The 15711-nt window shown below is 34.1% G+C and overlaps 1 protein-coding gene and 1 pseudogene across 5 annotated transcripts in view; both read left to right on the plus strand.

Annotated features, from left to right (window-relative positions):
* The window catches only part of LOC118184950 (protein turtle-like), a 531428-nt gene that overhangs the window by 194817 nt on the left and 320900 nt on the right, over window positions 1-15711 (plus strand). The window lies entirely within an intron of this gene.
* LOC146998796 (uncharacterized) lies at window positions 5867-7145 on the plus strand (annotated as a pseudogene).

The following is a 15711-nucleotide window of genomic DNA, read 5'->3' on the forward strand; positions in this document are numbered from 1 at the left end:
AGGGTTTGCCAAAACGTTTAGCAGTTTTGATATTTCTTTAACGTATTATAATAATTTCACAATTACCATATATTTTTACACAATGTATCTGAAAATAGATAAAGATAAGACAATGCAGATAAAGAAAGAAAGAAAACGTTTCCACCCATTCTTTTTGTAATATAAAGGTTCATTCTCCTTGCTTTGCACGTGACGCTGCCATTTCGTGTGTTACTTATTTAAAGTTTTCACATTGTTCTACATCTTAAAATTAGAAATTAAAGTTAATGACCTAAAACTGCAATAGTATATTACAGTATAAGTGAAAAAATTGACAGTTTCACTCACGCGTGTGTCGGATTTGCGCAATACTTATGGGGTCCCAGAAAATTTTTGTAAAAATTATGGGGTCCTTAGGGTCGTGAAAAATCAGTGATAAAAAGGGGTCGCTACTGAAAAAAGTTTAACTAACCCTGTGTTATAGCATGGCCTGTAAAACATGTGACCAGTTTTCCGCGTTAGTAAAGCTTCAGAATACTCCCGTTCTAGTTTGTCAACCATATTGACTTTACTTAGTGTCAGCAATACTGTTCAAGAAATACTTAATAACAGTAAAAAATCCAAAAAAAGTGAGGGGCAGGCAAAAGTACTTGATAAAAAAGTAAGCTTTAAGAAATTAAAAATGTCAGATTTCTAAACATTTACACAGAGACAAACTAAAGTGTCCTTGATCATGAACAAATATTGATGCAACATATTATAAAGCTGTTGCCAGTTATTCTAGACAAGCCATCACGAAATCGAGATACTTATTTTCAATCTTGTATATCTCTGAAAAATTTCCCAGTAGACTCTAAATTCCGTATTTGAAATTAATAATTTAATTTTAAACAAGATCTCAGATTTTTCATGAAATTTTGTTTCCATGATTATTTGGATTAGTTTCTCTATTTGCGTTGTGTTTAAAGCTTAACGTCATAAAATTCGGGAAAAAATGTTTTTAACAGTTTCGTTTGAGGGTGAATAACAGGCAGTTAGTGGATAATGTTTTCTTTTTGCCAGTTCTTTTTAGTTTCAGTATGTTGCAATGTCTACATGTTCTTTTATTCTATTTAATGACTTAAATTAACAATGGTATGTTTTCCCTCTGCTGTATTTTTAAATCCTTTCTTTGTATCAAGCGATACACAGAAAGGTCAAAATTTTTAACAAAGAATTAAGCTACCGGGCCTAGAATGAAAGCTTTTAAATAACCTTTTCAATTTCAAACTCCAAATTGAAATCCGCTTTAGCACTTAAAACGAAAGTGTAGTATCCTTTAGAATAGTTGTCCTTAATGCAAACAGTCCCCTTCACCATACCTTTATTCCTCCTCCTTCCCCGTCTTCAGTTGAATACACCAGGAGCTTCTCTTCCGTTCGCAAATCCTCTTACTGCTGTGAATTCAGGTTTTTGGAGACTTAAAATAGCCCAGTGGCAGTTTGCTGTCGCTTTCGCGGTTACAATACGGATAAGTTCTCTTCGGTTGACTGCAATTTTAATTTAAATACTCTTCTGTCAGCTCTTTCGAATGCTTTTAATGTATTTCACGTGTGTGCTTTACGCCTCTTTGCTGAAATTTCTGCTGCATAATAGCTGTCAGTCAACTGTAAGATTAGTTGCAAAGTACAGTTTTTATCCATTGAAATCTTTCTGTTTTTAAACACATAACATAGATTATGTTGCCATTCGGTTGCACTGCATTTTAAATAAGCTTAATGGATTCAGCGTTAGCTTTGCTGCCAGGCACACAAACAAAGGAGTCGTCAGTAATCGCGCAGTTTGGGAAATACTAATTAGAGCCAAATTACACTGCTGCGTGGGCATATTTGTAAGCGGATTTTCCCCCCAGCATTTACGGGAAAATTTCAATATTTACAGTAATTTGAAAATATTCGCAAACAAACTGAGTCGCCTAGAAATATCAGAAACAAAATTAAGCGAAAAAATTATATTGTTGACACTGTGCAAAAACCATGAATCTGCAGCATGGTTGCTTCGAGAAGAATGCATCTAAAACTTTTTTGATTTCACAAAGTCGAAATGTGTCATTCTGTACAAATATTTTATATAGTCATTCCATGGATACGCATCTTCCTCTTTTGGCATGGTATAAAATATCGAAATTGAATTGGCAAAATCTTTGCAAGTAGAATTAGCGAAAAATGCAGATGCGCCGGTTTGGTATGGTGCCATCGACGTGGATGACGAAGAATCAAAATGCAGTCTTAATTTTTTTATTAGAAGAACCTGTAAAATTAGGATTCATTAATATACGTCCCATCCCCTTCATTGTAAGTATGTCAATGGACATCTGAATGTCACTGGGTGGTAACTGATAATTCGATAAGGGTAAAATACGCGAGGGTTATGTTCTCAAGATGCTTTCATGGAGATTCTTCTAAAGAAAACTTATACAGTCATTAGGTTATTTTGAAGCAAAAATGTGCTATGCCCTCGCCGGGACTTGAACCTGAATCTCTCTAATGCGAGCCGAGTGTGCTACTGTTACATTACAAAGGCATGCAGAAAGGAAGGAGAAAATACCATATGTACTCTCCCTTTTAAAGGGCGACTGGGAATAAAAGGACCCAATTTCACCAAACCCTAGTTGTGAAGAATCATTATCCACCACCATGTTTTTAGTTCGGGCACCACTGTAGTATTAGGCTTTTCTGATGCTGGAGAATTGAAAAACCAACAATGACCTCTCCGGTACTCAAACCTGGACCTCACGAATATTCGTCTAGTGTGTTACCGTTACATCACGAAGACATGCAGAAAGGAGGGAGAAAATATCCTATCAACCGACTCATATTCACTTTTAATGTAAGCAAAATCACGAAAAATATTTAATGTAAATCACCCGTTTGCTGGAACTAGAACCAGTGTTCGACAGCATATCCACTCTGCCTTTAGTTCCCCGAACGCCATTAGAAAGAATATTTTCTGACTGAATACTAATCCGCTGTGCTATATATCATTTACTGTACTGAACAGTCTTTTCTGAATGGCTATATTTTCTCCTAAACCTCGTTAAACATGCACAGATGTGCTCAGCTATACGAGCCGTTTTCACTTCCTTGTACGAAGTAAAAAGGAAGTATTACAACTGTGTGTGTGCAGATGCTTATGAAAACTCTATTTTTACTTCATTGTACGAAGTAGAAAGGAAGTATTTTAATCGCGAAAATTTTCAGGCATCATATTTCAACGAAAATATTCACTTTGACAGCTATCGAATGCAATTTAACGATGTTTTTGCGTGACATCTGTACCTAAGGACAAAATAAAAGACTCTTTTCCATCCAAAAAATTACAAAAGTGATTTAAAATGAATTCCGAAGAGAATTTTACGTGGCGTCTATACGTACCTCGCATAACTCAAAAACGAGTAGCCTCAGAACGTTGAAATTTTGTATATAGGACTGCTATAACATGTAGATGTGCACCTCGTATTTTGGTTGCAATCGGCCGCACCAAACGTATATAAATATATTTATATATATATCCACTCTGTTACCCGGCTCAGTGATCTCAGTTTCTTTACTCTTATATGTTTGTAAATTGTACATTTTTTGCTTTAAAAATGATTGAGTTATGTTGTTTTTCTCTTCCGGTTAAGAATTTTATGCCTTTAGTAAATCTGTGTGCAATATTTTTAGAATTATCAGCAATTTTAAAGTTGTTTAATTGCCGCTAAGCCTGTTTTTAATGGCGGCCATTGATGTTTACATTTGAAACAGGAGACTAGTGGATTTGTTGCCAATCTAGAGAAACTTAGCTTCGCAACAACAAAGATATCGCATTCATTTGTTATTGCCAATTAAATCATGCTTAATTCTTTCTGGAATTTTTTCGAGGAAATAAGCGTTTGAGATTTACTTCGTAATTTTTAATATCGATATTTTGAGTTTTTATGTATTTTTGCCTTCTCGCGAAGTGAGAACTGAATTAATTAAATGAGAAATACTCAATCGTCTGTGAAAAACTGTTTCCTTTTTGTTTCGTTTGCTTAATTTCTTTTATACATAGTTCTAGCTTTATTATAGTATTTGAATAGAACATGTGGCAACGATTAGATAATTCTTTAAATGATATACATTTTGTGCATTCTGAGTTATAATATGAATGAAATATAATACTGTTAAGTAAACCTAGCGCCAGAGTGTCGCTATGGTAAACAAAGTGAATTTTAAAGAATGCATTTATTCTATTGTGGTTTATGCGCTGTCGGCGAAGTAGGTTTAATTCAATCTAATAAGTTTAAATAAAATGCAAGATAAAATGCGTATAATTTAATATTCCATACAAGGAAGTCATGTGGTGTACACATCAGATTTTTTAATTTTTCTCTTTCAACAGAGGCTTTTGATTTCGGTGTCCAAAAAGTTGAATAATTGGTCTTTCTTCCTCTTGTGTATACTCTTTGGTGGATATCTGTCTTCGTGCTGATAATTGATTTCGTAGTCAGTCTTAATAGGGGCAAGTATCAGCAAACACTTCATACTTAAAAAATGTAGGCTAGATGTATAACAATCGTTTATTACGTGAATCGGATTTTTATGGCCTTATTAGGGTTACTTTCGTAGTAAATACTTCCTAATGACTAACTTTCTGTCATTAACTATTATAAAATGCATATAAAATAATTTGCAAGTAATTAAAATTCGTCAAAATTACGAAATTGCTTTAACTACTAGGTCAATCAAAGAGTTTATGAAGTTTGATCAGTTGAAAGCATTTCAGAAGGCGTTTCAGAAGGCCGTGTTGTACTGAGCTGCGCTTATACCCGTGTTGCAGTTCAAACAGAATGCGAACTTTCTTGATTTTCGAGTTAATTTAAAATATTTAGAGCCAAAGATTATGGGGGTTTAAATCAAAGAAATGGAATGTCTAAGCATCTAGAAACGGAAACTTTAAGCATCATCTGTGTAATTCCTATTCTGAGATCCAAACCAAAATTTGAATTTTATATTATCCGTCAAGACTTAATATATATATATTTAATTTTAAGGTTATTTGCTATTTTGTTTTATAAGATTCTTATGGCTTAAATGGACTAATGTCTTTATTTGGATTGAATTTTAGTTGTACTTATGGTTTGAATCTAGCAAATAATTTGATGCTTACTTGGAATAAAGATGAAACACTCTCTTAATTTAGTTGTTGTTAATTGATGGTACATTGGTTTATCACCTTGATAAGGTCCTTTGAACCTTCAAAAAATCGAAATTAAAAAAAGTATGTATTTTGAATATTCATAGAATTCTGAATACTGTGCAAAAAACCGCATCAAAATATCATCATTAGTTTTCGAGTTATGAGCTTTTATATAAAGCTCCATCTAGAAAATAACCATTTAAAGAGCCGCCAGTGTTTGTTTACGTTTGTAGCTGTTACTTCCGCGTTTGTCCTACTCACGTGTTTTATGATTTTAGACTGGAAATTTTTATCTTTATTTCTTTCCCCATGGTTTATTTAATGCATGTTCGTACAGTAGGAATGCTACCACTCAACTTATTCCATTTCACATTTGTTTATATCTAGAAAGCGTGGCGAAAGATTTGTTTGATTTTCAGTGAGTGAATAACTGCAGATTTTTACCTAATCTTCGATATTTTGCTTGAAAACAAATTAAACTATACGTTTTATTAAGCATGGGAAAAGATTATTATCGATCTGTTGGTTATCGATCCAGAAAAAGGCGATTTCATGGCAAAAAGTCTGACAATTTGAATGCAAATGAGAACGTATCTGCATCTGCGAAAAAAATAAAATTGGAAACTTCACAGAGCAAGTATGAAATTGATTCTTTCCTGGAAAATAATTTTCAAGGTTACGGAATTATAGATATTTGTTTAATGCTCCAAGAACTTAAAAATTATCTTTGTTGAAAAATTTGGCACTCAGAAATTGAAATAATAGAAAGTAAAGTGACTGGGATATCATCAACTATGTCCATCAATTGTACAAAATGCTCGCAAATTAACGAATTTCAGACATCACGTATGATTGGTATGAAGAAGAATCAGTGTGAAGTAAATTTAAGAATTGTGTATGCTAAGAGATGCATAGGTCAAGGCCTAGCAGGTTTGGAAAGATTTTGCAGCATTATGGATTTCCCTGCTCCATTTTCTCAAAAATCGTATGACAAAGCTGTGAAGAAGATTGGACAAGCAGCAACTACAGTTTCTAAAATTTCAATGAAGGAAGCTGCATTGGAAGAAATATTATTATCTGATGATTCTGAAAATATTACTGTTTCGGGTGATGGTACCTGGAAAACAAGAGGCTTCATCTCCAAAATTGGGGTATGTTCTCTAATCGGATCAGAGAGTGGGAAAGTTATTGATGTTGACGTGCTAACTTCTTTTTGTAAAGGTTGCGAAAGAAATGTAGCTTCTCATGACTGCGTAAAAGACCATGAAGGCTCGGCTAGAAAAATGGAAGTTATTTGGAATGCTACGCATGTTTGAGCGTTCAATAGAGGAGAGAAATGTGCGTTACTCAAAATATCTTGGCGATGGAGACTCAAAAACATTTTTGGAAATCAGCAAAGACAAGCCATATGGTCAAGAAGTGACTGTAGAAAAACTGGAATGCATTTGCCATATTCAAAAAAGGATGGGCACCAGACTCAGAAAGTTAAAAACTGATATGAGGACAAAAAAAATGTGCTGATGGTAAACCACTTTCAGGTAAAGGACGGTTAACAGACAAGCTAATTGACCAACTGACTAATTATTATGGCAATGCGATACGAGAAAATAGTGGATCTTTACAAAACATGCGAAAAGCAGTGTGGGCAGTATGGTGTCACACAAGATCCACTGATGACGAGCCCATGCACGTTTTCTGTCCTGAAGGAAATAAGTCATGGTGCAAGTTCCAGAAGCACGAAGCTTTAGCAGATACCAATAAAGGAATTTTTCATCATAAGAAGACTGTACCTTCATCTGTAATGGAATATATAAAAAAAGGTTTTTACAGACTTATCTGAACCAAAGCTTTTAAAGCCGTGTTTAAAAGGAAAAACGCAGAATCCAAATGAATCCTTAAATTCTATGATTTGGAAATTTTGTCCGAAAACTTCTGGGTGTGGTGTAAAAGTTGCCAAAATTGCTGTTGATGAAGCTGTGGTAGCTTTTAATGAAGGTAATAAGGGTCGCCTAGATATAATGAGAGAAATGGATGTCACCCCAGGTCATAATGCAACTACAGGTGCATTTGTTGCTGATAAACGAAGGATTCTCGCAGCTGAAAAGAAAGCCTGTTTAAATGACAAAAGAGACCAGGAGAGCTAAGCGAATGTCCCAAAAGAATGCTAATGCATTATTATCTGAAAAAGAAGGAAATATTTATGAACCAGGCGGACACTAGCAAGGGAAAAAATATATTATTGTAAAAAAATGTAAAGTTTAACTTTAAAGTCATTTTACTCAAAACTGTGTTTTTACACTTATCCGTAAGATTAAAAAATATTATTGATGGAATTTTCTGAAATTGCACATATATGTTAAAAATACCTATATGCATAGAATGAATTAATATGAAAGTGATTTTTAATTTTTTTGTTTTGTTTTGATCCATATTAGTAAAAAAAAGGTAAGTAAATTAAAATTCAATATTTTTCTCAATTTTAAAAATATTAATTATGAATATAATTGTAATTCCTTAATTCATTCTATAGCCAATACATTTAGCTTTATTTTGAGTCAAGAATCGAAAGTGTAACTACACTTTATTTAAAGATATCTTACGGACAGTAATATGCTATTATGTTTCATTTTCGATATACAATCAATATTTAAAATTTAATTTAAAAAAAGTTCTCAACTTAAACTTCCCATTTAACTTGTTTTTATATCTGCATGTTTTTATTTATATGTAGTATAAATTATATAACTGTGTGGTTAATATCCTGTATATGAGGCCATTTCAAACATTGGTCAAAAAATTGGAGAAAAGTGATCTTGAAAGGTCCTTACCCCCCTTAATCTGCGATCTATGACAATAGCTGCTTTTTCAGTATTTAAAATTTACTTTTGGTTTTGAATTTTTGCGATTAAAGACTTTTCTTAGCCGATTTATAAACAAGAGTTGAAATTACTATTTAAAATGCTATTTACATTCTAAAAAATGTTTACTTTCATGGTTTTAAATAAAATTTTTGTTTCTTGGAGATGGTATATGGAAAAATTTCTTATTATAAATTATTGTGAAATATATATATATATATATATATATATATGTGTGTGTGTGTGTGTGTGTGTGTGTGTGTAGGTATATTAACTACACATGTTATCAATTAAATGTATTTACACTTTGCTTTCAGAGCGATTTTATGAAGTTCAATAACGTAAATCAGTGATGCCCTCACTAATGCTATTTATTGTTTATAAAATATTACTCTATATTACTCTATTCTTATTACATTATTTCTGCTCTATTATTACTGCTTTAAGAAACAGCCACAAACGTATGGATGTCGTAATGAGATCAAGAATTGTCGGTAGATTGGAGACAGGCCAATCACAAGCACAAGTGGCTACAGAGCTCAGTTTAAATTCCAGTGTCATTCGCAGTTTGTGGAAGAAATTTCAGGACACTGGAACCATATCTAGAAGACCTGGACAAGGTCGACCTTGTCCAGGTAATAACGATCCACAATGACGAATGTGGATCGTTATTTGGCACTTTCAGCGCTGCGACACAGGACTGCTACAGTTAACACCTCTCACGTGAGACGTGTGCTGCCATTAGAATCCGAGTTTCATGGTGTACAATTGCCCGAAGGCTTCATGAAATAGGGCTATACGACAGAAAACTCGCTGCTTGCGTCTCACTTACTACAGCGCGCAAGAGACAGCGTTTAACCTGGTACAGACAACATGCGGCTGGGATCAGGCTTCAGAGGAGAACCATGCGTTTTACAGATAAGAGAGATTCAGCCTGAACTCTGATTCTCAGCAGACCTGTAACTGGAACATGATACCATCCCTCCCTCCCCTGGAGAAAGTATCATTACCGTGGTGGAGGTGTAATGTTTTGTGTAGGCATTATGCTGGAAGGCTGCTTATTCCTTCATGCGTTTGACAAAGGCTCCCTGACTGCTGTGGGTATAAAGAGGAGATCTTAGAGTTTTGCGTTGGAATTTTCAGGAGCGCAGTTTATCCTGGGTTTCTGTTAATGGATGACAATGTCCAACCATAAAGGTCTCAGCTGAGTGCCTGGAAAGCACGGATATTCGCCTTACTTATTAGGCAGCCAGATCGCATGACCTTAAACGTGTAGAGTATGTCTGAGACTCTCTAGGGAGGGCAGTTCCATTTAGCCATCTCCTTCGAGAACCCATTCCAAAATTGAAAGCTGCATTTCTTCAGGGGTGAGATCGACTGCCGCCTGTTCTATGCTGTCACGCTATGTCACGTTCTATGCTGTCACGCGACCTGTCTGACTGGGAGAGGGAATCATACCCAATATTAAACTCATTTTCAGCTCAGTACAACAGCGTGGATTTTGGACACAATGCACATGTGGGCTGTGAGCTATTTACAGTTATTTATATCACATGTAACAACTACAATTTATCTCAGACTGTATAATATTTACATTTTGTCCTCTTTTTGCAATGAATTTTATATGATCTGACATCAATGTTTTGATTTCTTTTATCAAATGCTAATTGTCATACACAGTTCTGCCAAAAGAGACTTCACGTCATGCTACAGATCAGTCGTCAGACATTTGATGCACTGCAATACTGCGCAAAAGCGAAGTTTAACTATAGGCGATTTCACTGAATGCAACGTCTCGAATGGCATTTATGTAACCTAAATTTATTTCTTTTGCTGTGGTATTGAACGGCCCTGATGATCATCAACAAACTAATTCCATCGCATCATTTCAAACCAGAATTTTAAATATTGAATTAATTACAACATTAAAATTGTCTGATTACTATTTTATTTGCTTTGCCTTTTACCCCCTTCTTTTTTACAATTACAGTCGAACTCGATTATAAAGAGTTCGAACGGACCGTGATATTTGCTCGTTATAACTGAGGTCTCGTAAAAAAGAGGTTCGTGAAAAAAATCATAAAAATTCCTACATACTTACTATATTATAAATACTTTATTTATTTTTTATTTCTGTACAATACAAAAGAAACTGGCTCATTTGCTTTGAACTTAATGGCTTTTCTTCTGTTATTGTTCTTCTTTGATGATTCATGGCTCGAAAAACATTGTCATTTGCTCCCCTGGCTTCGAAAACATTTGAAGTTTTTCTCCCAACTCAAAAGACACTGAGTATGTTGGGAACTGTTCAGCTTGAAATTCTTCACATTCGCCGTTATTATCGTCGCTTTCATTATTTTTTATCTGCTTTAGCTTGAATTTGAACTTCAGTATTCTCGGGGGTTGGTATTCGGAAAGTGATCACATTGGGATCAACAGATACATAATGTTCAAATTATTCTCTACTTATATCCAAATTTTCCAAGACGTTTATTTCTTCTTCTTCTCAAGAGTGATTTTTCCCTCTTGAGAAACGTCGAGTCCAGCCTTAAGAAACCAAATGATAATGAATGTTCATGTAATGTTTTCCCATGCATCTTTCATTAAACGCTTCGCTTCAAGTACATTTACTTTAGCATTTGAGGTTGTTTCAATTTTTGTCTTCTATCGAGAAGCATCGAAATCATCAGGTGCTTACGAAAATATGATTTAAAACATCTGATGGTCAATAGACTGGATAAGAAATGTAGAATTCTGTGGTAAAAGTTCAATCCTGATCACTCTCCGAGATAAAAAAAAAAAGCCGCCGTAACATATATGCGCAGGATTTATGACTCATCACTTATAAGGTTTTTCTCCTACCTTCTTGGCATGCCTTCGTGGTGTGGTGGTCTTCACGCTGGTCGTGTATTCCAGGGGTCCGCGGTCCGATTCCCGGCGAAAGCTTTGCATGTTTTTCAATCTCTCTTGCTTCCAAAAAATCCCAACATCTCTACAGTGGCATCCGAACTAAAAGGGTGGTGAATGATGACTCTCCACACCCAGAATTTGGCGAATGGGTCCCCTAAAAACCCCAATCGTCCTTTAAAAGCAGGAATATATAAGGTATTTCTCCAACCTTCTTGGCATGCCTTCGTGGTGTGGTGGTCTGAACGGGCGCGTATTCCAGATGTTCGCGGTTAGATTCCCGTCGAAGGCGTTGCATATTTTTCAATCTCTCTTGCTTCCATAAAGTCATAATGTCTCTACACACTAACGTTTGGTTGACATCGGCATGTTAAAGAAATTTTTCCAAGAAAGGATTAACTGAGCTGGAGAGATGGAACTGAATAAAAATTTTAGGATTCACAAAACTATTGCTCGCTATAACCGGGCTTTGCTCGTTAAAAGCGAGTGATGTTCCCATAGACTTGGAGCTGTACTGATTAACCAGTATGGTAGAGGCATAGTGCCCACGTCCCCCGTCACTTGTATTTGTTCCCGTAGACTTGTACCAACAAAGTATTTTCGATTTCCTCATTAAATCCTGATTCTCGTTATATCAAGGCTCATTATAAGCGAGTTTTACTGCAATATCCTCCAGTCTACCTAACTGGCTTTGTCTTTATTTGTCAAATAGTAATTCTCATTCACACTTCGGGCAAAAGGCAGTTGCTGCAAATCGCCTTCCAGACATAAGCTGCAGCGACACATAACATAACAGTGACGTTTAATTGTAAGCACTTTTACTGAAAATATTTTTACAAACGCCTTTTATGGGACACGAACTTGTTTCTTTTTGATGATGCATTAAACAGCCCTGATGTTCGTTAACAACCTAATTCCACTGCATCATTCCAAGCTGTCTCGCGAAGCATATTTAATTCTCTATTGTTGTTTCCCCAAAATCTTTGCGCGGAGAAAGATTTAAGCAGAACACATCAACTATGCAAGCGGGATGAGTAAATTCCAGTTTGCACTTAGCGGCATTCTTAACGAGTCTTCTGACCTTGGATCTATCGATTGGTGATCGACTCGGAAGAAACAACGGGCAGAGCGCGACAACATATTTGCTCCGCAGAGCGCGTTGCTCCGCTTATCTTCCTTTAACACTTGAAAGGATCACCCGGTTGAAGATTAAGTAACGGTATAAAGAAGCAATTTAATATCCCTCTAAGGAATGCCATATTCTGCATCCTTAAAAAAGCCAAAAGCGGATCAATATCCGCTGAACAAATTTGCTGTGATCAGTTCTGGAAAATAAATGGCATTAGGAGAGGATGAATGTTTGAATTTTATACCATTTGCTTATTTATTTATTAACGCCAGGAAGATTATTTTTATTTGCTATTCTTTTAATTTTTCTCGAATCACGTCTGGGACGGGTAAAGAGCGTTGCCAGTCTGGCCGACGTAATGTTTATTTTTCGTATGAACTTGGATAATCGTATACATAGGTAAAAATATCCATTGTTGTTAATTTCTGAACATTTTTGTGTTTATTTATTTGTAATTATTTGTGATATAAATTGTAATGCGTTTACGTATGTTTTTATTTATTTATTTTGTTTAGTTTAATTAGTGCTATTTTAGGTACTTCTTTGTTAAAGCTGCCATTGCGCTTCATCGTTACAAGTGGCGAATTTTATCGCTCAATTTTTAACGCGCTAATTTCAAATGTCGCCAGAGGCCAAGCGGTGGTTATTTTAACAAGGAAATATGGATTTCAAAGGCAATTTTACGTTCATTTATTGTGTGTTTTATCATTTGAATTTTTGCTTAGTGTTATTGTATGTGCTTACTTCATGTGTTACTTAGTAAAGTTTTTAATTATCAGTTGACATTTAAATTGTAAAGGTAGATGATGTAGACTCGGAAATACAGGGAAAAAATTCTACCGTTCTTTGATGAATAACTTTTGTTGCTACATTGGTAACATATGGCGTTTTCTCGACATTCTGAAAAACATATTTATGAAACCCCAAAAGGGATTTTTCTGGAAGGTTTCGGAAGCGCTTACTGTTCCTCTTGAGAAAAGATATAAATGGCAAACTGCGAGTGATTGTGACCTGGATTGAGACTTTTAATGTATTTTAAACTGTCGAGCTTTTTTCTCAATGATTACTGCGCTAGACATTTATTGCTTTAAAACAGGCGTCGGTAACCGTTTTCGGCTGCAGATCAAAATAAACTAAAATGTGCGTATTAAGAAGACGCTTCTGGTCAGTGGTATTTTCGTTTTAGAAGAGTCTTTCTTGGTGAATAACAAAAGAAATTTTATCGAGAAAATAATTACAATACGCCTTAAACTTGAAACATAAAATTAAAATTAAAAACCAAATGTAGCCAAATGAACTTTAATTTTCTCTTCGATATCAATGGCTTCCCTGATCCTGAAAGTGTGACGTCAATTTAGTAAAATCTGACTTTTTAGTTACTTGTCTTAAGACTTTTTTTTAATCAGGTATGGCTTATGAATAGACGTTGCCAAACTTTAAGATTTTTTTCTTGAAATTATGATACAATTTTTGTTTTTAAAAACAAACATGCATGTTCGTTACTGCAACTTTGTGTTACTGTTATTATTTATTTTCGATTTATTTTTTGTGCATCATTCAAGTGCTCGTTCCATATTTATATTTCATAATTTAATTTTAGGTATTATAATTTGTTTTCGAAACTCAGGTGGGTCACATCACTTGAAATTATGAATTGGGTTACTTGGTTACCCGTGGGTCATAGTTTGCCGAGACCTGCTTTAAACTAATTATATTAGCTGTTTATGTTACTTTAAGAATTGTTATTTTTCTTACGTAAAATAACGTTTCAAGTTTTCCAGGTCTTCTAACGTAGTTATTGGTGGTAATATGTCTACTAACTCATAGCATGGAACACTATTTTAATTTTAGAAGTGAAGGTGCAGGTTGTTTTAACATTTTTGTTTATTATCAACTGTTTCAACTGAGAATTTTGTTCTAATTTCAATACATAAATGAATGAAACGGTCTCTAAAAGCTGAAAAAACTATAAATTATAACGGTGATTTTATTTATTGTTCCATTTATAATTCTGTAATCGATTTATGCTGACTAAAGTTTCTGTTAAATAATTTTTGATAAAATTTTTGATGTAATAATAAATGTATTTTCTTCTTTTCATACACACGACTTGTAGCTTTCGTTTTGTATTTATATTATCTTCGTTTCAAGTATGATAATGTGGACTGTTTAATAAAAAACTATCGTCTGGTTTGATATTTACAAAATATTCAATTAATTGTTGAATATTTTGTATGAAAGTTGATTGAAATCATCGTTTTGTTCACCTATTCAGCTACTTATCAAATGTTTAGTAGTGGCAATAGTAAAATATCAGCATTATAAACAAAATACCACTATGGAAGAGTTGTTAGCTTCATCAGTATTTTATTCCTCTCCTTTAAAACTAACATTTCACTGAAGGTATGTGTGTTGGTATTATAATAGAAAATTTTATTGCTAAAATGCATTTACATCTTAAAAAAAAGAATTATCAGTCATGTAAAAGAAAACCAGAACGCAAAATATCCACAAAACCTTCTGTCCCATCATAAACACTTTCCTTTAATGTCTGTTCACTTCAACACCGGCAAAACGTTTATTTTATTTATCCTTATAAACTCTGTCAGTTACTGTTTTTCTAAAAATCTTTTCTTCTTAAACTTTTTATTACTGTTGCCATTTACCATTTTCTGAATTCCGTCTTGCCGTTACCACGCGCTTGAAAGTAGTTGGGTTACAGAATACATTTAGTAATTCGATTATGGAGTGAGCACTTTACTACTATTTCTGTTGCCATTTACCATTTTCTAAGCTCGTTCTTTCCATGACCACGCGCTTGAAACCGTTGCGTTACGGAATACATTAGCGATTCGATTATGAATATTATAAGTTTAGCAATTGTTTAGGATTTATTATAAACAGCACTAATCGGGAATTAGACGTGCACACATGAATATATAATTATATGTATGTATTTTCTGTTTTATTTTTTGTCTTAATTTGATAACGGAAATGCGTGAAAATGGTTTTTGAAGTTTTCTTAATTTCTTAAGTTTAAAGAACCATAAAAAACACATTTTATGTGCTTGACAGGAAACTTTGAAAATCATTGTTGTCGTACTCTGGAAGTACTCCAGTTCTTATACATTAAGAAATTACTTTCAATGTAAAGCTGTTAATTTATACAGCAACTTGCAAATTATAATGTTGGTCTTGTAACATGAGTTCTGGTTGCCAGCTCCCGGGTAATAACGAAAGAATACTGTATTTCCAAGCAAGAATAATATATATCAGCATAATGAAGAGAAATGCTTGTAAAGAACATAAACTTCTCAGCAATCATTTGATGCTTTTTTAAAATTAATATGTTTTAGAGACGTAATTAGTATTACTATAAATCAGCAAAAGAAATTTAGAGCATCATGCATTTATATAGCATAATGCATTTATATAGCATCATGCATTTATATATCACATTAAAGAATTTCTTTCTAATCTTCTTCTTTATGCTACTCGTTTGCATTGAAGAAAACGTACTGATAATGATTAATTTCTACAGCAACTTGCAAATTATAATTATCTAACATATTTCTTTCTTTTAAATTCCGTTTAAATTACAAAAACGTAATTTTATTGGTAGTTATCAGGTTTATT

The sequence above is a fragment of the Stegodyphus dumicola genome, chromosome 2 (assembly GCF_044657685.1).
Source record: "Stegodyphus dumicola isolate Sdum_Otavi_A_Nest chromosome 2, ASM4465768v1".
Classification (NCBI taxonomy): Eukaryota; Metazoa; Arthropoda; class Arachnida; order Araneae; family Eresidae; genus Stegodyphus; species Stegodyphus dumicola.